General features: G+C 38.0%; 1 long non-coding RNA gene across 1 annotated transcript in view; it reads left to right on the forward strand.

The window, feature by feature from the left end:
* The window catches only part of LOC129143745 (uncharacterized), a 229,571-nt gene that overhangs the window by 22,765 nt on the left and 182,593 nt on the right, over positions 1-24,213 (forward strand). The window contains exon 2 of the long non-coding RNA XR_008547566.2: positions 7,875-8,003. This is a non-coding gene — a long non-coding RNA (uncharacterized LOC129143745). The remainder of the gene's footprint in view (positions 1-7,874; positions 8,004-24,213) is intronic.

Consider the following 24,213-nt stretch of genomic DNA (forward strand, 5'->3'; position numbering starts at 1 on the left):
TGCACAAGAAATATAATGATGTTACTATCTTTCCAACAAGCAAACTGTTTTGGTCTTGTAAGCAAATTAAGTGATATTCACCAGCTAAGAGGGTTCAGGCATCTCAACCCACCAGGAGAACAGGGAGGCCCCTCATGCACAGGCATACAGATACGATGCACCACACAGAGGGAATAAGCCATGCCTTGTGATAAGAACAGAGCATGAGACATTTGCTAAATGCTATTTGACAGGAGAAAAAAAGTAATCATTGTTACCATGGAAGACTGTTCAAAGTCACTGAGCAAAACTTCAGTGATTTCAAATCCAGAGACTGAACATGTTCTACAACTAGGGATAAGCATGCTGTTAAACCTTCAAACAACACCCCTGTGGAGGGCAGCTTGGGATACAGAGTTGAGTTGCTATAAACTGGACAGAGAAGGAAAGGGAATCATCTACATCAACAGGAGAAACAATTATCTTAGCCATCCACCTGGCTAGTCAGTTTTTCCAGCTGTTTAGTAAGGAGAAACTGCTTTATGCTATTTGTGATTATTAAAAATTATAGTTGTTTTAATTCTCATTCCATCTTGTGGGATCAATAATTTCAGTTAATTCTTATGTCCCAAATTAAAGATTGAGATGGAATTATCTAGTAGGTAGTTGGCAATTCAAAATGGTGTGTAGTCGGTGATTACTAGATAGCATTTTGAATTACCATATCTTCAGGTCTTGAGATATTTAGCTATCTAGAGTTCATCAACCTACCCGATGTTCTTCCTATTCAGATCTCCTACTGAGAGGAAGCAGGCAACAAAATCTTTTACAGAATGGTGCTTTAAGAAGACATATATTTGGTCTAAATGTGTCAAAGGTGAGCTGTTACACTCATAGGTTTATATTAAATATAAACTTCTTTTATTTTTCTGGTGATATATTGCCTAGGGATTGTGCTTATCGTAAGGTCCCAGCAAATGAAAAGGAAAAACTTTGACTGGGAGAAAATATTTTCAACATATATCTGACAAAGGAGAGGAATTATGCCCCAGGAACAGTACTTAACAGATTACACCCTGGAACCTCATTTATGGCTGGGTCTGATTTCAGTGATTTTGGGCTAATGCTGTAATGGGCCTTTGAGCTGATGCTATAATGGGATGAGACTCTTGGAAACTTTTAAAAGGGGTTACCAGGAAGCATATGAACAGATGACGCTCATCACTGGTCATCAAGAAAAGGCAAATTAAAACCACATTGAAATACTGTTATATACTCACTAAAAGGGACAAAATTAAAAAGACTAACACCGTGTTTTGGAGAAGATGGAGGCAACTGGAAATCTTGTAAAATATACAATGACTCAAACACTTAAGAAACAAATTTGGCTGATTCTTATAACGTTAAACCATTAATACTTACCATATGCCCCAGCAGTCCCACTCTTATGTATTTACCTAGAGAAATGAAAGCACATGTTTACACAAAGAGCTGCCATAAATGTTCACAGCAGCTTTATTTGTAATAGCTCCAAATTGGAAACAATGCTGATGTCCAGCAGCAGGTGAATGGGTAAACTAACTGGTAATCCTACAATGGGATACTACACCCAGCCAGCAGCCGAGCACAGAGGATGTACTGATTAAGGCCCATTCCTAAGAGACACAGGACTCCTCCAGTGGGAGACTGCCTTGAGGACACCCCCTCAGCCTAACCAAACCTTTCTTGGAATTGCACTGCAGTCTAAGCCTTTTTTTTTTTTTTTTTTTACCTCCTTATCCTGCCTTCTTCCTTTCTTTTGCAGGTGTTGGAACTGCATGCTGTGTAGACTCTCCAGGTCTTCTCAGGATTCTCTTCCATTTATTTTTCACAGCATTTTCCCTAAATCTGTTTCATGGCTAATCCTTTCTCGACATCTGCTTCCCAGAATACTCAGATTAACAAAATTGTTGCCTGGGGCTGAAGTGGGAGTATGGGACATTTTTGGGTGATGGAAAAATGTTTTATATCTTTGTCATTGCAGTGGTTACATACATATATTCATTATCAAAACTTATTGAAATGTACACTTAAAGGGGGTATATTTTGTTCATCAGTAAAAATGATTTAAAACAAAACATAATCTCAAATGCTGCCTATGACTTGCTGGTCAGGGCAGATACTGGCCAGGTAACATTTAATGTCCAGATTGCAAAGGCAGAGGAGATAAAGAATCTGTATGGTATAGTATTGGCAAAAACAGTCTTCACTCATTTAGGGGTTGCATTTAGAAATCTTTAGGAATCATAAATCTCCTTTTAAGGATAAGCCAATACCATTAGGTCACTATGGTGACTTACTTGTAAGTGGGCATAAAATGGTTAAGTAATAAATGTCCAGGTGGTTGTAGCAGGAACAATATTTGAAGGAGACAGAGACATTTCCATTAAGTAATGACTTCTTAAAAAGGAGATAAGATTTTCAAGGTAGTTTTTAATCTGAATTTTTTTTCTTCATAAATCTGGAATGATCTCTAAATTCTTACCCACTGATAGTGTGGAGAGAGGCGGTGCACTGAGGCAGCCTCTTGCCTATTTCACCAAGCATGGGCATTGGATGAAGTTGGCATTCTAACAGTCATCAGTGATTTATATTCTCCGTCTCCTTGCCTACCTCAGTCCCCAGATTATGACTTCATTGAGGATGATAACAGGGGCTTTATTTTTTTCTCTGTTTCTGGATTAGCCAGTTCACAATAGGCAAACAATGTTTTTCATTGCGTAGATTATTGAATGAATAAATAACTTTCTGTCACGACTCTGCTTCTCATGGGGCAACCCTTCAAAACACACCTTGTTTATTTTCTTCCAAGCTAAGCTGAGAACCTATAAGGACAAGATTGCTTTATTGATCTTGTTTTTCTTCATTTACTATCTATTCATTTTTACCACCAGGTTTATCCTTTACTAGAAACTAAGGAGCCAGATCAAAACAGGTTCCTACTATTATAATTGAGGTCAAAGAGCTTGTGCCTTTCAAGATCCTCAGTACAGAGGGTTCGATGTGGCATCTAATTGAATTGCTGTGTTGCTCAAATCCAAATGAAACCTTTCAAAGTTGACTTGACCATTGAAGAACAATTAGAAATGTCAAAATCCACCTGACATAATTTTTCATTACATACCTTTAAAATACAATACAGACAAAATCTGAAGAAAGCAATTTTTAAAATAAGATTTTAATTTTAGAATGTTTTTTGATTTATAGGAAATTGCAAAGATAATGCAGAGAGCTCAATTGTACCCTTCACCCAGTTTCCCCTAATGCTAACATCTTGTTTTACTGTGGTGGTATATCACAGCTAAGAAAACAACATTGGTACAATATTGTTTACTGAACTCCAGACTTTATTCAGATTTCACTAGTTTTCCCTTAATGTCCATTTTCTGTTCCAGGATCCTCTCAAGGATTCCACATTACATTTATTCATCATGCCTCCTTTGTCATCTCCACTGTGTGACAATTACTTCATCATTCTTGGTTTGCATGTCCTTCCATTTTTGAGGAGTATTTTGTAGAATGTCCTTAAATATGGATGTGTCTAATATTTTTTCACGGTTTGACTGGGATGTGGGGCTTTTGTGAGAAAGATCACAGAGGCAAATTCACATCACATCATATCAAGGCTACGTGCTATTCCTGTGATGTAGATATGAAGATGTTAATCTTAATCACCTGAACAGGGTTCTCCATTGTAAAGTCACCTGCCCTCCCTGCTCTCCCTACTCTATACATTGGAAACAAGTCATTACAGGTATCCCACATTCAAAAGTGGTTGGCAGTTTAAGCTCCACTGCCTGGAGAGGGGGGAAGCCACATAAACTATTTGAAATTCTCGTCTCCACCTTTGCTTATGTATTCAATCATTTATTTATGTCAGCATGGACTTGGACTTGGGATATTTCTTTTATGCTTTGCCTTATCACCCAATACTATCCTTGTTTATTTTGTTCTCATTGCTCCAGCTTTGGCCATTAGAAGGTCTTTCAGGTTGGCTCTGACATGCCTCCATCCTTCTATTCTCTGAGTACTTCCTTAAATCCTGGCACTGTAAGATGCTCCTAATTTACCTTGTCTATCCCATGCCCCCAGCTCTAAAAGTAGCCATTTCTTCAAAGAACCCTGGTTCTTTTTATTGGACATTGGAGTTAGAGCCGATCATCTGAGCACTGGGTAACAGTTGTCTTTTTAAGAGCACAATTATTGAAGTTCCAGCTACCACTGAAATATCACTACACCACTGCATGTCTGGTATTTAGCTGAGGGAAGAGTTTTGTTTCATGTATTAGATATATTCACTAGAGTTTTCTGTTGTGTATTATTTTCTTTAAGTTCTGGTTGCTGTTTTATTTTTTTTTGCGGGGGAGGGTAGGATTCCTATAAGATGTACAGACCAGTGGATTACACTGGGAATTGTTTTGACAGCAAGAAACAGATGGTTTCAAAAAGAACTTATCCCTGGATTAATTTTCTCCCAGCTGAGTTGCACCATGACTGTTATGTTGTACAGAGCTCACTGAGTTGAAGAGGCCCGGTACGCAGGTGTAGGTATAATCATTTGGTGAGTTCATCATTTTGGAGTTTGGTCTCCTTATTTTCATGCTGTTTTATTAGCACACTGAGAACTGACATACCTTTCAGGAGCAGGCTTATGTTATTCAAGCTTGTGGAAACTGACACATCTCCATAACTCTGGTTGACTAATTTACAGTAATAAATGCAATGGTAAGCAAACTAGAGTGCTTGCGTCAATAGAATCTTTCCAATTAAATGTGATGTTCAGGAAGCAAAATTACCATCAGAAGCCTGCCTGGTGAGCGTGGATCAAAACAAGGGGAGTTTTACAATTCCCGTGCTTCATGGCATATTGTCAAAGCAGTCTGATGCACCTTCTTCATGATGAGGCCATGTCTGCCTCCACAAGTATGAAGTTCTGAATGGGCATAGCTGGCTTCTAGCTGTTTGGGTCTCTTGTTCTCTGGACTGACAATCCCCCCTACTCTGCTCTGACAAATACTACTCTAAACACAGTACAATACAAGTGGGTAATATTCTAAATTCAAAAATTCCAATTCTATTCCAGTTATATATTTTCTGAAAATAACTGCCTGATGTTGACTCAAGATTCTGGTGTTTACAAAATCTTAAAATGTCTTTAGTCACACTTCATAAAACCAAAAAAGGAAAAAATTAGAAAACAAAAGTTGGAGTTTACTTCTATAAAAGGCTTATACACAGATATTGCATATGGATCTTACTAGTTTCATCCAGGCAGAGCAAATTTTTCCTTTATCCCTAATTCTATACTCCTATAAAAGGCTTATACACAGATATTGCATATGGATCTTATTAGTTTAATCCAGACAGAGCAAATTTTTTCTTTATCCCTAATTCCATCCTCCCTCCTGCCCCCGTACCCATCTCCCATGGGAGAGGCACTTTTCTGTTGCCCCCATGTAATTGTGTGACCTTGGAGATATTATTTAACTTTTATTTAATATAATCCTATGTTTCCTTATCTGTGAAATGAGGAAAAGTAATTCTCCTTTAGAAGTTTGATGTATGGATGAAATCAGATAAAATATATCAATGCCTTTAAAAATTCACTGGTGAATAGTAGGCATTCGATAAGGACTAGCTGCAGTCAGTGACTTATAGTCCCCAAACAGCCGCTTAAAGCTGCACTCAACATCTCAGATGCTGTGGCAGCACTCTTCCTCTGACTCAGTGTTGCCCTGTTCAAGTGGCTTGGATAAACCAGCATTCATCTGGTGAATAAACAGTGATGTCAGGCTGAAATATTTAAGTGGAAGGCTGAATCCTCTGCATCATCACTGCAGCAGTTAACTGCTGAGCTTTTTATTTTTTGAAATGTAGAACTGTTGAAAACAAAGAGCAGTTTTTCATGAGCATTTATTCTTACTCATAAGTGTCTAGCAGGGATTGCCAAGTGTGATTACATTCATTAAGATATTTTTGTGTTAGAAGAAAACCTTCGTATTCATAAATTAATAAATACTTGTTCATATTATCACTTTAACCTGATCACTTTAATTTTACAAATGGGCTTTTTTTCTGAGGTAGCTTTATTTGGAAGCTGAATGACTAGCCTACAAAACAACAGGGATTAGAGTTGAGAATGGTCTTCCTGATTGCTGTGTCATAAATGCAAGACTGTAATTAGGACAGCCTTGACAGAATGTCATCCACTTGGATTACTGTGCACATGATAATCTGTCACTCTGGTACTCTCGAGACCCAAGAAAAAGGCTGTTGTGCAGCATGTTAACATGTGTTTGTGAGGAGTTGTTCATTGAAGGTTATGCCTGACATCTTCTTGTCTCTTGAGTCTCTTGGTGGATTTCTAATTTCATCTATTTCATTAGCCAGATATTGGTTGTTAGAATGATTAGTGCTCCAGGAGGACCCACCCAAGTGCTGTCACCAGGGTCTGCTCCCTGTGGAGTGGAAAGTATCTCAGAGGCTTATCGTCTCCTAAAGCCAGGGGTCGTAGGGGCACACAGCTGTGTCCGACAATTAAAAATCACTCATGCTTGGTTTTTAGGGGGCACAATTGTCAGAATCTGCTCCATCCCCTTGCCAAGGTTGATTTTGTCAAAGCTGATCCCAATCTTTTATTCTAATCACACTTTCTACTTTGTTGAGCTATTTGGATAGCAGCTCTGCCTTTTAACCTTATCCACTCCACTTTGGGCTTCTGAAATTTAACTTTGTCATTCTACTTATAAATTTTCCTTGTCAATGTCCCCTGGTTTTTACCTTGTTACCTTGGAAAACAATGTCAGGACCCATGATCCTGGTTGTTCCAGCCACTCTTCCATATGGTAGAGTCTCATACCAGCACTGGAAAAATGATGTTTCACACATTGTACATGATAGAGGGGATGAGGACGTGGTTCTTGCATTTGAAGGATTGTGAATTCTTCTTTCTTAACAAATCAGAGAAAAATAGAAGCTACATTACTAGCAAATTTATTTTTACATCCTTTTCTTGAAAAATAACACATCGGTAAACACAGTAATCTAGTTTATTATTTTATTTAAACAAAGACCTTCTGTTTGATTTTTTTTACTTCTTCTATTTTCCAAACTCACATAAGCAAATTCCAAAATGCCTGAAGTAATAATCATTCTGATTTCAATTATGATAATTTTAAAACATTAAAATTGAAATGTAGAAAATGCTTATTTTTAAATTAATAAAATATAGTTACAAGATCCCTCTTATAAAATTGCCAAAGTGTCACAAGAGTTTATGCATGTAAAGCGCTTTACTCAGTGCCTGGAACATGAAATGTGCAATTAAAAAGCTGTTATTATTAGCATTGGATTTCATACTTACAAAATAAATAGTTTGTACCACATGAGCTACAATGTCCTTACCAATTTTAAAATCTTGAATCTGAATTTTACTCCCAACAGAATTTCTGGTGTATCTATGACATTGCTTACTAATTACCCCAAAAATATTGAATGTGTAAGCTCTGGACAGCATAAACATATTATATACACATATGTAATAACAAAAACTGAGAAAATAAGAGTGTTAGGTGATAATAGTTGCAAGAAAAGCAGGGAAAGGGGATGATGAAGGGGAAAGCCAGAGTGTGGTCCTATTTTAGAAAAGGTAAGTGTGGATAGACCTCTCTGGTAAGGCAAGGTATGCACAGGTATTTGGTTGACATCAGAGTGGAAGCCCTGTGGCTATCCGAGGGAAGAGGGTTCTTGCTTCATTTCTGAGAAGGGATATACCCAAAACATATTATGGCCCTTAAAGTCAAATGAGCTGTTGCTTAGCATTCAATTCAATACAAAAGTTACCTCTTTGCTTTCAGAACAAAAGAGAAACCAGCAAACTATCCATAAACCATCTGTGACACATGGACTGATCCATGCCCAAGAGGATTCATTTTCCAAACAAGATTCCTGGGATAGCTGTGTTGACTGGATAGATATTCGACTTGGTGAGAAAGTTGTCTCTCAGATCACTAGCTTAGACTGTTAGATGTTAACAATAGAATTTTATTACCAGATAAATTTTAGCATATCTGATTGATATAAACTATATCTCCATGAGGCTACAATAATCAAATGTATGTGAAATATCTGGTCTCGCTGATGTTTTATTAATCTCATTTCCTCATTACTTGTTTCACTGAAGCCAGGTAGCCAGAAGACTGGTTAAAAAAATATGTTATATTTATTATTTGATTAGGATAGTGCAATGGAAAGTGCTCAAGAACAATTGATTTATTAATATGCTGATTCGTTAATTCCTTCAATATGTATGAATTAAGTGAGGGGCATCGTGCTAAGGGTAGGTCATTTGAATCCCAGTACAAACACTGTTATAAATGACCTATATTATCTGAAGAAAACAACAGCCTCTCTCTGAGTCTCAGTTTTCTCACAAGTTCAATGATATGTACTGAGCCCATATTGTATGCCAGGCTCCGTGCCTTGTACTAGGGACACAGATGGACACGACAGCATTACGGGGGAGACAGATATGCAAACCATTAAAGCATGGAATGGTGCATGCATGTCACAAATATATCCAAGGTAAAGGAAAAACAGAAATGAGGTAGTGGTTAATCTGTCAGGGGAAATGGAGTTAGGAAAAGCTTTGCCGAACAGATGTTTAAGAATGGACAAGAGTCAAGCAAAAAAAAAGAAACAAAAAGAAAAAACAATGAGAGAAAGTCATTTCCTACAGCTTATCAAGTTTAAGATTTCATGATTTTAGCAAAATGCCTGTTGAACTTTTGGAAAAAGGCATAAAGGCATGGGATTAGATGTTAATAATGTCATTAAACCATTAAAAGTAATATTCAGATGCTTCAAAAATATTGAAAGCTTTATAAATAAAAGTCCTCATCATAGAGATATTTTAAAATTTCATTTGGGATTTTTTGGACTTTTTTATACATTTCCAATTAAGAATGTCTCAGCCTGAAATGTAGACCTCCCTTTACCATAAAGTTGTCCAACTGCTGATAAACCATTTGACTAATAAGTTTAGAATAATGACTTGATTTTATCATATATGTCCATAAGCTGTTAAGATATAAAAGTTTTGGATCAGTATGTGTAAGTTCACTAAAATATATATATTTCTGTTTCTCTCACTATGCAGAATTTTATGAAATACAGAATATCTGCATTATTTATTTTTGACTGCAATGTTAGGGGATGGCTTATTCCCTCAATGATTGCTGCTATGGTTATTCGAGAAACTATAGAATTCATTAAAAAAAATAAATCTACCTTAACTATATCCCCAATGCCTATGAAGTTATCAGCTAAGGCATTTGGATTGTACAAAGATTTCAACAAAAGATGACCCAACACTTTATCTTATCTTACATCCCTTGGGATGAGACCTTGTTTAGTGCTAAGACTATTCAATCAAATGGATTTTTTGCTGGCTGAACTCACAGGCACTTACACACATCAACAGAAGAATCTTTGCCTTATCCAGTGACTGTATCAAATAGCTATTGTTAGGATGTAAAGGTCTCAGTCAATCAGGACTTGAGAATCTCAAAAAATTTGATTTCTCTTTAAGAGACCTTTAGAACAGACGAGAACACAGAGCCATCCTTGTTTAATAAGAGATGAAGGGAGCTATGAGACTGATGGGACCTTTACTTCAATTAAATATGAGAGGAAGAATAGGGAAAGACCTCAGAATAATCGAATTTTATGTATGAAGGGTCCTTAGGTAATAGGTAAGTAAATTCCTCCCACCTATGAGGAAACTGAAATGCAGAAAGATGAAGGGACTTGCAAAGGCCATGCAGCCAGTTTTTCTATAAATGAGCCAGGAAGAGTAGGACTCAATTTCAGACTTTTGACATTAGTTCATATAAATTAGTTTATACAAATACACACAGAACTGTAGTGATAACATTGAAATCTATCCATCCCATAAATTTAAATATGCTGTAATTGCCATCATCTAGTTTCCTCCATAATTTAAATAGATACCCTCATTTTCCAATATCTACTCCTGCAAATTTCTAATTATACTTTTTAATCATTATTTTGGTTACTATTCACTTGGGATTAAACCTAATAATGTTGTCTAAAGGGAGACAAGTTTTGGAGGAAGAATACACAGAAACAATAAGAGAAAACATAGTCATAAGTAAAGTGGAACCAAAACGTCTTTGCAGCTGTAGAAAAGTCCAAGGTCAATCAATAATATAATAGAGTTGAAAGGAAAACAGGACAGGCACAGTGATACATAATTCACTAATATATGAGAGCTCTGAATGAGCTTTCATGGGTATTTGCTTAGAGTGGCAAGGGTGGCTGTTTTCATGGATGCTCACCTGGTTTAAGATGGGGGTCAATTGGCCACTGGGGATATTAGATATGTGTTCCCCAAGGCCCCTCTGCTGTTACTGATGTGGATCCTGAAGAAGCAGTGGGAGTAGGAGGTTGGTAGTAGAAACAGCAACTCAAAACTCCCTTTCCTTATTCTGAATAGAGAATATTTTTATTAGTTCTTGTAGCGTAATTGTAGGCCTCAGACATTCTTTTATTTTTGGTGGGGGAACAGAGTCTCACTCACTCTATTGCCCAGGCTGGAGTGCAGTGGCATGATCTCGGCTCACTGCAACCTCCGCCTCCTGGGTTCAAGTGATTCTTCTGCCTCAGCCTCCTGAGTAGCTGGGATTACAGGCGAGTGCCAACATGCCTGACTAATTTTTCTATTTTTAGTGGAGATAGGGTTTCACCATGTTGGGCAGGCTTGTCTCGAACTCCTGACCTGAAGTGGTCTGCCCGCCTCAGCCTCCCAAAGTGCTGGGATTACAGGCGTGAGCCACTGTGCCTTGCCTCAGACATTCTTTACAGATCCCTGTGAAAACACTGTAATAGTGTTGGGTTTGTTTCTTAACCTAAGAGAAATAAAATATGGTTAACAGTTACAATTTTGTGCCAAAAAACCCTTCAAAATCAAATTGATGATAAAATGATGAGTTTATTACTTAACCAAATCAATAGGACTATTAAATATGCTGCTTAATTATGAATCAGAAGAGATAGTTACTTTTGCTGCTGCTCACTCATAATGTAGGAAATTTAGGTCACCTATTGAAAGGCTTATGGCTAACTATAGAAAAACTGAAATAGATCACCAATAGTTTTCCATGCTGCAACTTCTTTCTAAAGTATAGATGCCCGTCTGTTAAAAATGATTTGGCTTTTAAGTATATCCTGCCTCTTTTAACTTTTTTAAATCCTTTTTTTTTTGGCTTTTTAAAATTATGTGAACGATATAACCTCACTGTGTAGAATTTGAAAAATAAAAATAATATTTAAAATCACTAATTTTTTATCACTCAGAAATTTTCATTACTATTAATATAATTTCCATGAATATTTTGATGAATTTCCCTTTGTTATTTTTAATATGCATATCTGTTTATAGATATAGTACATACACCAAAACCTTGGCATTATATTCTGCTTGCCTAACTTTAAATTGTATTCTTTTAGTTGGACCTCTCCTATGAAATTAAGCTTCCTTCAAAAGTGGAATTTTGATTTGGGTGATTTTTTCTTCCCTTTGGTTCCCAGATTTTGAGGTATTAATTATTTTCATTATTATATTCTCATATAAATAAGAATAGCCAAGACTGATGGTCATAAGTATGTATGGTACTGTAAAGATGAAATCATAATTTTATTTCAGTTAGTATAATAGCTGACCTGACTAGTCCTACCTTACTTCATTCATATCCCAATTAATGGTGGTAATAGTCTTGCTTCACATGTCCCTCAAAATATTCACCACTGCTATTCAACATAGTGTTGGAAGTTCTGGCCAGGGCAATCAGGCAAGGGAAAGAAATAAAGGGTATTCAAATAGGAAGAGAGGAAGTCAAATTATCTCCGTTTGCAGATGACATGATTGTATATTTAGAAAACCTCATCATCTCAGCCCAGAAACTCCTTAAGCTAATAAGCAACTTCAGCAAAGTCTCAGGATACAAAATCAATGTGTAAAAATCACAAGGATTCCTATACACCAATAATAGACAAGCAGAGAGCCAAATCATGAGTGAACTCCCATTTACAATTGCTGCAAAGAGAATAATATACTAAGGAATACAACTTAAAAGGGACATGAAGGACCTCTTCAAGGAGAACTACCAACTACTGCTCAGGGAAATAAGAGTGGACACAAACAAATGGAAAAACATTCCATGCTCATGGATAGGAAGAATTAATATCATGAAAATGGCCATACTGTCCAAAGTAATTTATAGATTCAATATTATGCCCATCAAGCTACCATTGACTTTCTTCACAGAATTAGAAAAAGCTACTTTAAATTTCATATGGAACCAAAAAAGAGCCCATATAGCCAAGACAATACTAAGCAAAATCAACAAAACTGGAGGCATCATGCTACCTGACTTCAAGCTATACTACAAGGCTACAGTAACCAACACAGCATGGTCCTGGTACCAAAACAGATATATAGACCAATGAAACGGAAAAGAGACCTCAAAAATAACACCACATATCTACAACCATCTGATTTTTGACAAACCTGACAAAAACAAGCAATGGGGAAAGGATTCCCTATTTAATAAATGGTGCTGGGAAAACTGGCTTAGCCATATGCAGAAAACTGAAACTGGATCCCTTCCTTACACCTTATACAAAAATTAATTCAAGATGAATTAAGGACTTAACTGTAAAACCTAAAACCATGAAAACCCTAAAAGAAAACCTAGGCAATACCCTTCAGGACATAGGCAGGGGCAAAGACTTCATGAGTAAAACACCAAAAGCAATTGCGACAAAAGCCAAAATTGACAAATAGGATCCAATTAAACTAAAGAGCTTTTGCACAGCAAACAAAACTATCGCCAGAGTGAACAGGCAACCTACAGAATAGGAGAAAATTTTTGCAATCTATCCATCTGACAAAGGTTTAATATCCAGAATCTATAAGGAACTTAAACAAATTTACAAGAAAAGAGCAACCCCATCAAAAAGTGGGCAACGGATATGAACAAGCACTTCTCAAAAGAAAACATTTATGCAGCCAACAAACATATGAAAGAAAGCTCATCATCACTGGCCATTAGAGAAATGCAAATCAAAACCACAATGAGATACCATCTCACGCCAGTTAGAATGGCAGTCATTAAAAAGTCAGGAAACAACAGATGCTGGTGAGGATGTGGAGAAATAGGAACGCTTTTATGCTGTTGATGGGAGTGTAAATTAGTTCAACCATTGTGGAAGATGTGTGGCAATTCCTCAAGGATCTAGAACCAGAAATACCATTTGACTCAGCAATCTCATTGCTGGGTATATACCCAAGGGATTATAAATCATTCTACTGTAAAGACACATGCACACATATGTTTACTGCAGCACTATTCACAATTGCAAAGACTTGGAACCAACTCAAATGCCCATCAATGATAGACTGGATAAAGAAAATGTGGCACATATATACCATAGAATACTATGCAGCCATAAAAAAAGAATGAGTTCAGCCAGGCACAGTGGCTCATGCCTGTAATCCCAGCACTTTGGGAAGCCAAGGCAGGTGGATCATGAGGACAAAAGTTTGAGACCAGCCTGGTCAACATGGTGAAACCTAATCTCTACTAAAAATACAAAAAATTAGCCAAGCGTGGTGGCGCACACCTGTAATGCCAGCTACTCGGGAGGCTGAGGCAGGAGAATCACTTGAACCCAGGAAGCGGAGGTTACAGTGAGCTGAGATTGCACCATTGCACTCCAGCCTTCAAGACAGGGTAAGACTCCATCTCAAAACAAAAACAAACAAAAAAATCCACAAGAAGAATGAGTTCATGTCCTTTGCAGGGACATGGATGAAGCTGGAAGCCATCATTCTCAGCAAACTAACACAGGAACAGAAAACCAAACACCAGCAGGGCGTGGTGGCTCATGCCTGTAATCCCAGCACTTTGGGAGGCTGAGGTGGGTAGATCACAAGGTCAGGAGATTGAGACCATCCTGGCTAACACGGTGAAACCCCGTCTCTACTAAAAATACAAAAAATTAGCCAGGCGTGGTGGCGGGCGCCTGTAGTCCCAGCTACTCAGGAGGCTGAGGCAGAAGAATGGCGTGAACCTGGGAGGCGGAGCTTGCAGTGAGCCGAGATCGCGCCACTGCACTCCAGCCTGGGCAAGAGAGCAAAACTCTGTCTCAAAAAAAAAAAAAAAAAAAAAAAAAAGCCAAACACCACATGTTCTCACTCATAAGTGGGAGGTGAGCAATGAGAACACATGGACACAGGGAGGGGAACATCACACACCAGGGCTTGTCAGAGGATGGTGGGCAAGGGGAGGGAGAGCTTTAGAACAAATACCTAATGCATGCAGAGCTTAAAACCTAGATGATGGGTTGACAGGTGCAGCAAACCACCATGGCACATGTACACCTATGTAACAAACCTGCATGTTCTACACATGTATCCCAGAACTTAAAGTAAATATATATATATATATATACTCTATAAGCAAATGAATATATATGTATATATGTCTGTCTTATACTAAGCAAATGAACATATATATGTTCATTAAAGCAAATGAACATATGTATGTATATATATATCATTTGCTTCTTGTTTAAAGAAACATCAATATACTAAGTTAAATTTATAAAACCAAATGAAGATGACTTTCATCATGAAAACACCCTTTCAGTTCACACAAAAAGGAACAATTATAATTTTCTATTAAAGCAACTCTCCCCTCCCTCGGACATGAAAATTATTGAAAGCTTTCAAAGTTTCAAGCAAATTTTAAAGAATATCCAATAAAGTGAGACTCATGTCTAACTACTTCTTCAAAATGCCACAAACCCTCTGTCTCCTCTTTTAAGGTGCCTGTTTCCTCTCACTGTGGTTGAGCTTACTGATGTTTATATGTAAAATGTCTGATGTGTGTTCTTCATCAAAGACTTTTCTAGTGTGGTTGCGTCCTCTGCTGTGCTGTGGTTTGTGTGGCGGCCCTCCTCTCCTAATGCTCCCCTACTGGATTCCAGGGGGAAAACCGAAGGAACCATATCCCCTTCTCCTTTGTTAGGGTGGGCCTATCCTGTCCCATCACATTGCAGTTATGTGTGGATTTCTATACTAGCAAGTAAGGGCCAATTCAGAAGAGAATTACAGCAAATCTTTCTTAGGCAGGAAACTCTACATTCCTTTCTGATAGTTCTTTCTTCTTTCAGGCATAGATAGTGTTAAAGGCTGTAATTAGTGTGCCTCAGTAAGGTACTGTAAGGCTATGTGTGGCTATACTCAGTTGAGAGTTTACACATAGTTAACACATTTTGCAAGAATAGACAAGACCTGTAATATCTGGGAATTTCCAGGAGAAGCTCTTTTATCTAAAAATTATATGATTAGAAATTGGATGAAACTTGTCCTTTTATATATTTAAGGATGTAGCATGGTGCCCCCAAAGACTCTTGATTTCTGCTAACAATCTTATAGAAAGGTGTTAGAGTATTTCCCACCTTCTTTAAAATAATTGTTCCATCCTGCCCACAGCAGGTGATCCCAGAGGCGCCCCTAAGGCCAAGTGCACCGTGCCAACCGAGGGTTCCAGGATTTTATGAATATTCAAGCAAATTCCACCTTTAGCAGAAGTTAACTTGTAGCCCAACACTGCTTAGCATCCCTTACATAGGGACTAAATGGGCATTTAGAAATTTAAGCAGGTCTCTGTCTCCTCCCTGTAATGTCTATTTCATTGTCATTAAAAATTCTATGTAATTTATATTTTCCTTTAAATGCCCAAGGATAAAGCACCTAAAGACTATAATCTTCACAAGAAAATGAGTGGATATCTTTTTTGGGAGGGAGAGGATTGGTTATTAATCCCTTCCCCCTTCTTCTGGTAGGAGCACCACGTACCCTCACCTGTGTTCTGGAATATATTCCTTAACCACCTTTTGTAGTTATTGTAGGAATGTCCATAGGGTATGCTGCCACCCAAACCCCTGTCCAGCCACCAGGGAGCTCATATGACCTAGTCTGACAAATCATAACACTCTATCCATACAACTGGGGTTGTTTATCAAATGGTGTGTGACTTAAGCCAGGACAATTCGATTTCTTCCCTGGAATTTTATATGACCAAGTAAAAAGAGAAGCTCTTTTTTTTCCCTCTGGATCACTAAACTGGGACAATGTAAACCTAAAACAGATACTAGATCCATGATTGCCCTTCCCCATCCCAACTTACTGGTGGATAAAATTGTCCACAAGTTGAGGCAATAAACAACCCACAGAGGAGTAGGGACAAGAATGTTGTATGATTTCCCTGTTATAGTTCCTTTAGATTTTCCTTTTTTTTTTTTTTAGTCTGTTAGCTACTCCGTAGCCTTGCAATCCTGCAATAAGTCTTTATCTATCTATCTATCTATCTATCTATCTATCTATCTATGTATTTATTTATCTATACTTAAGCTGGTTTAAGATTTGAGTGTTGAAGTTATCGGTAATAAGAAGGTCTAGGAGGCAGGGATCAACAAACCTTTAAGTAAAAGACCAGATAGTAACTATTTTCCACTTTGTAGGCAATAAATCTGTCTCGATTACTCGCTCTGCTGTTGGAACATGAAAGCAGTCATCGACAATATATACACGAATGAACTTGGCTGTGTTCTGCTTAAAAATAGAAACACCATCTTCATTTTCAGGCTTTACAAAAACAGACAGTGGACTCAGTTTGGCTATGGGCCATAGTTTGTCCACCCTCTGGTCTAAGATATAACCATGAACATCAGTGTAAGACACTGGACGTGGAAAGAATTAAGGACCTGCAGAGTGAGAAGTTTCAGTGAATCATCTAGAGATATTAAAGTCACCATGAGCAATAACAGAAATTCTGAGGGAATAAGGACTTGGAGACAAGTGCTAAAATCATCAATAAATATAGACATTCCTGGGTGGGGCTGGGTGCGGTGGCTCATGCCTGTAATCTCAGCACTTTGGGAGACCTAGGCGGGTGGATCAGCTGAGGTCAGGAGTTCGAGACCAGCCTGGCCAACATAGTGAAACCTCGTCTCTACTAAAAATACAAAAATTAGCCAGGCATGGTTACATGTGCCTGCAGTCCCAGCTACTTGGGAGGCTGAGGCAGGAGAATTGCTTGGACCTGGGAGGTGGAGGTTGCAGTGAGCTGAGATTGCGCCACTGCACTCCAGCCTGGGTGACAGAGTGAGACTCTATCTCCAAAAAAAAAAAAAAAAAAAAGAAGAAGAAAAGAAAACAAAAAGAAAAAGAAATGCCTGGGTGGATGGTAGATATCTGTGAAAATGAAATGTGGTGTCAGATGGTATATGTTTCATGTAGTTTCTTGGTGTGTTTGTTTTTGGCGAGGGGAGGAACATTAATCTCGAAGCTGTAATAGAGAACAAGGAGGACACCAACTGCCTCCTCCCAGTGTTCTGTGTAAAGAGGGAGAACAAACTTTCTCCATTTGTGACCATGTGGGAAAAGTAATGTCATTAGGGCATAGCAAACCTTCAGCTGGTTTTGGCTAAGCAAGAAAGTTATAGGATCATTCAGATAACTTGAGGATACAGGCTTTTTTGCAGATGCCATACTGGAGGGTACACTGGAAGCACAAAGACACTCAGGATGGGAGGCTGAGTAAGCTTAGGGGGCTATACATACAGAGGTAGAGATAGGGGACTGGAAGACTAGGAGTTCTTGTGTCTATGGAAGAATGTTTTAAATATGATGCGATTCATCTGTATGATTTCTTACAGAAAGGTGAGTAATGGGTTTTAATTATAGTCCCCTTCTCAATGCTTATCTCTGACTGTTACAGGGGGTGAGACAGGCAATATTTTGAAAGAAGATAGGAAAGGAGAATGTTTCTGCTGGATTGTGAGGATCTCTGTGGCATCCTCTTTGTCCTGCTAAGGAACTGTATATCTCCTTTGTAATTGTATTCCCAAAGTCAAGCAAAATTACTGGCAATTCATCTTTGTGAAATAAAGACAAGTATACAAACAACAATATTAACAGGTAGAATAAAAGAATGGTGGAATAAATGCACTGACAAAGTAATTGGGGTTGGGGGAAGGCAAATAATTTATCAGATTAAGATCTCAGGGAAGGATTCAATACGGTGATGCCTTTGCCAAGGGTCTTGACAGGTGAAATTGTGACAGGTCATTGATGGGCTCTGATGCTGCTCTCAGGACTACAAAGGTGTTTTTGTGCTTCCACAGCCCTCTGACAAGGATAGGTCTGGGCATTCTGGTTACATCTATCTATGTTCCATGATATGAAATTAAAAGATCTCATCATTCCAAATTACATTTCCCAAGAGATAAGGAGCTAATTGCCAAACAAGCAACAATACATTGAAAAGCCCAAATCATCTCATCCATTGTCTGCCTTAAAGGGAAGCTGGAGCCCTTTTGGAAAGGTACCAAGGGTGGAGAAAAAAAAGTAACAGTTTGGAAGATTAGTTCTATTATTTCTCCAAGGAAATCAGTGGCATTAAAAAAAAAAACTGGCTTCTAGACTAGTTTCAGTATAATGTCAGTATCATATAAAATGTCATGTTCAGTCAGCCTCATCATATGTACAATTTAGTCAGTAGAAAGCCTGAGGGCCTTCTAGATACAGAATGATTTCTTTGTGCTGTCAGAGCAGGAAAGTAATAACTCAATGCTTTCAATTTTAGTTTGCTTCTTTGGTCTAGTTTTCAATAAAATTATAGACACAGGCTATTTTTATAAAATTCCCAAGTTGGTACAACATTACTTTAACCTTAAGGGTTTTTTCCCACTCTTGGATTCACTTTACATCAGGCTTTTCTATCAGTCCATATATAATCTGTGATGAAAAATATTCCTTCTTTACAGATATGAAAATAAATGAAAAAAGGGTCTGGAGTCATCATGTTGACCAGATTTTTCACTTTGTGAGAATTGTTCCAAACCTGAAGTCTTTATAAATAAAGGTTAATAATGTTTAAAAACTCCCAGGGGAAAGTGTAGGAGCCATCTGAGAAAAACAAAAAGACTTTCTGTCTACCTGGTTATTTGTCTTTATCTTCAATGTTGTAGGGGGAAAACAGTTAACTACTGCTGAGTAATAAATTACCACAAAACTTAGCAACTTAAAATAACACTTATTCATTATAATCTGCAGTTTCTGAGGGCCAGGGATCCAAAAGGTCTTCCAGACTGGCTGGTTCAGATTCTCGTGAGGTTGCAGGAGAACTTCTAGCTTCACTGGCAGTCACCCTCAGACTCTGTTGCAATTGAAAGATCCACTTCCAGGCTCACTCCCATGATTGTTGGTAGGCATCAGTTCCTACTGGCTGTTAGATGGAGGCCTTTATTCCTTGCCAAGTAAGTCTGTTCATAGGCTACCTGAGTCTTTAGGACATGTCAATGGCTTCCTTCAGAATGAGTGATGAGACACACATACACAAAGAGAGAAAGAAAGGGAAAGGGAGAGAGAGATGAGGAAAGTGTGGTAGAGGATGTTGCAGACCTTGTCCAGAGTCACTAAGCTAGTGAGTGTCAGAGTCTGCCTCCCAAAGGAGATCTCTTAGCCTCTTTGTGCTAATATTACATCCCAAGGTGTCCCAGGTGCTGTGCTAAGCAATATATATACATATATATGTATATATATTCTGATATTTAATCATTCTGTGACACTAAAAGGTAGATATTTTATATTTATTTTATTTATTTATTTTCAACTTTTAGGGTCAGGGTATACACATGCAGGTTTGTTACATAGGTAAGTTGCATGTCATCTCGTGAAGACTGGTGTAGGAATGATCCTGTGACTCAGGTGGTGAGCATAGTACCCTGTAAGTTAGTTTTTCAGCCCTCACCTTGCTCCCACCCTTACCCCAGTAGTAGTCCTCAGTGTCTATTTTTCCCATCTTTGTGTCTGTGTGTACTCAATGTTTACCTCCCACTTAAAAGTGAAAGCATGTAGTATTTGGTTTATTGTTCCTATTATTAATTCACTTAGGTTAATGGCCTCCAGCTACATCTATGTTACTGCAAAGGGCATAATCTCATTTTTTAATGGGTGCATTGTATTCCATGGTGTATATGTACCACATTTTCTTTATATAGTCCACTGTTGATGGGCATCTAGGTTGATTCCCTGTATTTACTATTGTGAATAGTGCTGTGATGAACATATATGTGCATGTGTAACAGTTTATTTTCCTGTGGGTATACACCCAGTGATGGAATTGCTGGGTCAAGTGGTAGCTCTGTTTTAAACTCTTTTGAGAAATTCCCAAACTGCTTTCCATGGTGGCTGAACTAATTTGCATTCCTACCAATAGACTATAAGCATTCCCTTTTCTCTACAACCTCACGAACATCTGTAATTTTTTGAGTTTTTAACAATAGCCATTCTGACTGTTCTAAGAGAGTATCTCATTGTGATTTTGATCCGTATTTCTCTAATGGTTAGTGATGTTGAGCATTATCTTCATGTTTTTTGGCCACATGTATGTCTTTGAGAAGTGTGTTCATGTCCTTTGCCCATTATTTTAATGGGGATATTTGTTTTTTGCTTGTTCAATTGTTTAAATTCCTTATAGATTCTGGATATTAGACCTTCATCAGATATATAGTTTGCAAATGTTTTCTCTCATTCTGTAGTTTGTCTGTTTACTCTTTCTTTTGCTATGCCAAAGCTCTTTGGTTTGATTAGGTCCCACTTCTCAATTTTTGTTTTTGCTTCAATTGTTTCTGGGACTGAGTCATAAATTCCACCTGTTTCCACCTCTGCAAGCTAATAATTTTAAAAACTTATTATTCTTATTTTTTTTTGTAGAGACAGCGTTTTACTATGTTTCCCAGGCTGGTCCCAAACTCTTAGGTTCAAGAGATCGTCCTGCCTCAGCCTCCCAAAGTGCTGGAATTACAGATATGAGCCACCATGCCTGGCCTGGATCTTGCTTCTTTATCCAACTTGCAACTCTATGTCTTTTAATTAGGGTGTTTAGCCCATTTACATTCAAGGTTAATATTGACATGCGAGGATTTGATCCTATCATTGTGTTGTTAGCTTGATTAGACTTTATTGTGTAGTTTCTTTATAGTGTCAGTGGGCTGTGTATTTAGGGGAATGTTAAACATGGAAGCAAAAGAAACATGCCACCACAAAAACACATTTAAGAACCTCTTATACAGCAGGTCTAGCACTAGTAAATTCCCTTAGAGTTTGGTTGTCTGAAATGGATTTTATTTCTCCTTTTCTTAAGAAGCTTAGTTTAGCAGAGTATTAAGATGCTTGGTTGGTCTTACTTTTCCTTAAGGATGCTGAAAATAAGGCCTTGGTCTCTTTTAGCCTGTAAGGTTTCTGCTGAGAGGTATGCTGTAAGCCCAATAGGGTTCCCTTTGTAAGTGGTCTATCACTTCTATCTAGGTGACTTTAAGATGTTTTTCTTTCATGTTGACCTTGGAGAATCTGATGACTGTGTGTCTTGGGGATGGTTATCTTGTATAGTATCTCACAGGGGTTTACTGAGTTTGTTGAATTTGCCTGTTTACCTCTCTAGTGAAATTGGGGAAATTTTCATGGACTGTATCCTCAAATATGTTTTCCAAGTTTCTTACTCTCTCTCCTGTTTCCTTCCCTTTCAGGAACGTCAATGAGTCATAGGTTTGGTCTCTTTACATAATCTTGTATTTCTCAGAGGTTTTGTTAGTTTTTAAAGTTCTTTTTTCTTTATTTTTGTCTGCCTGCATTGATTCGAGGAGTTGTCTTCAAACTCTGAGATTCTTTCCTCAGCTTGGTCAATTCCATTGTTAGTGCTTCCAACTGTGTTATGAAATTCTTGTCGTGAATTTTTCAGTTCCACAAGTTCAGTTTTGTTCTTTCTAAAAATGGCTATGTTGTCTTTCAATTCTGGGATCATTTTACTCTTTTTCATGGGTTGGGTTTCAACTTTCTCCTGTATCTCATTGAGCTTCCTTGCCATCCTGATTCTGAATTCTATGTTTGTCATTTCAGCCATTTCTATCTTGTTTGGAACCATTGCTGGAGAGTTAGTGTGATCATTTGAGGGTAAGATGACACTCTGGATTTTAGAGTTGCCAGAGTTCTTACACTGGTTCTTTCTAATCTGTGAAAGCTGATATTTCTTTATCCTTTGAAGCTGCTGTCCTTTGGATGAGGCTTTCTGTTTTTATGTTCTTTATTTCCTTGAGGGTTTGACTATGGTATAATTTGGATGTAGCTGATTGTCTTCATTTCTGGATGCTTTCAGAGGACCAAGGCTAAGCTTGGCACTCCTGGGCTGTGTGATCTAACTCTGGGGGGCTGGGACCAGGCACATGGGTTTGTCCTCTGGATCCCCACAGAGGTCAAGGACAAGCTGCATTGGAGGGGTCAAGGTGCTCCCAGGCTGCTGGCAAAATTGCTATGTCAGGGGCTGCTGACAAAAGCACTCCTATGGGGCCGCAGGAATCTCTTGTTAAAGCACTTCAGTGGGGTGATGGGGCATCCATTGAAAGCACTCTGCTAGGGCAGCAGGGATGCTAGCACAAGTACTCCTATGAGGGGCCATCATCAAAAACACTCTGGTGGGGCACTGGGGGCCTCCTGCAAAAGCACTCTGGCTGGGCAGTGGGATCCTATTGCAAAAGCTCTCTGGTGTAGTAACACAAGTACCAGCGAAAGCACTCCAATGGGGGGCCATCAGCAAAAGCACTCCAGTGGATTTCCTTCATGCCATAAATGGGGAAATTGAGGTACAAAGAAGTTAGTTATTTTGGCCAAGCTTTTATGGCTAGTATAATCAGAGCTTGCATTAAAACCAAGGTTTGTCTGACTCTAAATTCTATTCTGGGAAGCATTAGGTAAAACATTACAGGAAAAACTTTTCTCTTTGAACACTCAGGAAAACACAAAGATATGTGTGTGCACACAGGAAAGACTATATGAGGACACAGAGAGAAGGTGCCCATCTGCAAGCCAAGGAGAGAGGCCCCAGAGGAAACCAAGCCTGTTAATACCTTGATCCTTGTCTTCTACCCTCCAGTACTAAGAAAAAATAAGTGTCTATGTACTTAAGTCTGTGGTATTTTGCTATGACAGACCTAAGAAAAGAAAATACTCATAAAGTGACTTTTTGTGTCCTTCTAATATCACTGTGATATCAGACACTTACATAATTCTATCCTCTGTCCTGGAAAAGGTAAATCATCATCTCCCTCATATTGACATATATTCATGTAAAAGACTATGAGTTATTTTGAAATAAGATTAGATACCAGTTGGCAATCAAGCTAGATTTTTTTGTGTGCTTGTGTGTGTATGTACAGAAAAAGCCAGTATTGAGCCAAAGGACTTTCTTCAGGTATGGTATGTTCCTGAATAAAGAGGAAAATAATTTGCAATTCACAGGAGAAGAAATGAGTCTAGGAAGACTAATGAACCTAGAGTTGGATGAAAAAGCTTCAAGTTCGTTAAACTGAAATTGCTTTTAGGGAGGTGAGATTCTCTTATAGCATTAATATAAACCACTTCAGGAGTAAGAAATAGGCAAATTATTGTTTGTTTGCTTATGAGCCATAAAAATAAGAGTAAAGCCAACATGTAATTTTTCTTTACATTGGTAAGAGTGCAGTTTTTCTCTCTATTCATTACACTTTTGGCAAACATTGCTGTTTGCCTTCCCAACTCCATAAATCATTTCTTCCATAACAATAACAAAATTTATCTACCCAACTCCATAAACTACTTTTTCTCCAGTAACAGCAGGAAAATTGGGATACTTTTGTTCCCAGTTAAAAATACTCAACCTTTCATACTCCATTGGTGCTAAAGTTGGCTCTATTATCCTGTTCTGGTAAATGTCACATAACTAGAAATATACTAGCTAGAATTTCGAAGAAATCCATTGTTTCCCTGACTATTTTAAAGTGAAAAACTCAAATAGAATGTATCTTTTGCTTTTCTAACTTCCACCTTTTTCTGCCTGGAACAATGATGATATACCTGAAGATACAGCTGCCATCTTGCAATCATGAGGAGAAATTTGCATATAAAGAAGTCTAAAGCAGGAAGTTAGAAGGAGCTTCAGTTTTTGTTTCTTTTAACACCTGTACCAACTCTTGGCTTACCTCTAGCTGTCTTGTTATGTATAAAATTAA

The sequence above is a fragment of the Pan troglodytes genome, chromosome 3, assembly GCF_028858775.2.
Source record: "Pan troglodytes isolate AG18354 chromosome 3, NHGRI_mPanTro3-v2.0_pri, whole genome shotgun sequence".
NCBI classification, from domain to species: Eukaryota; Metazoa; Chordata; class Mammalia; order Primates; family Hominidae; genus Pan; species Pan troglodytes.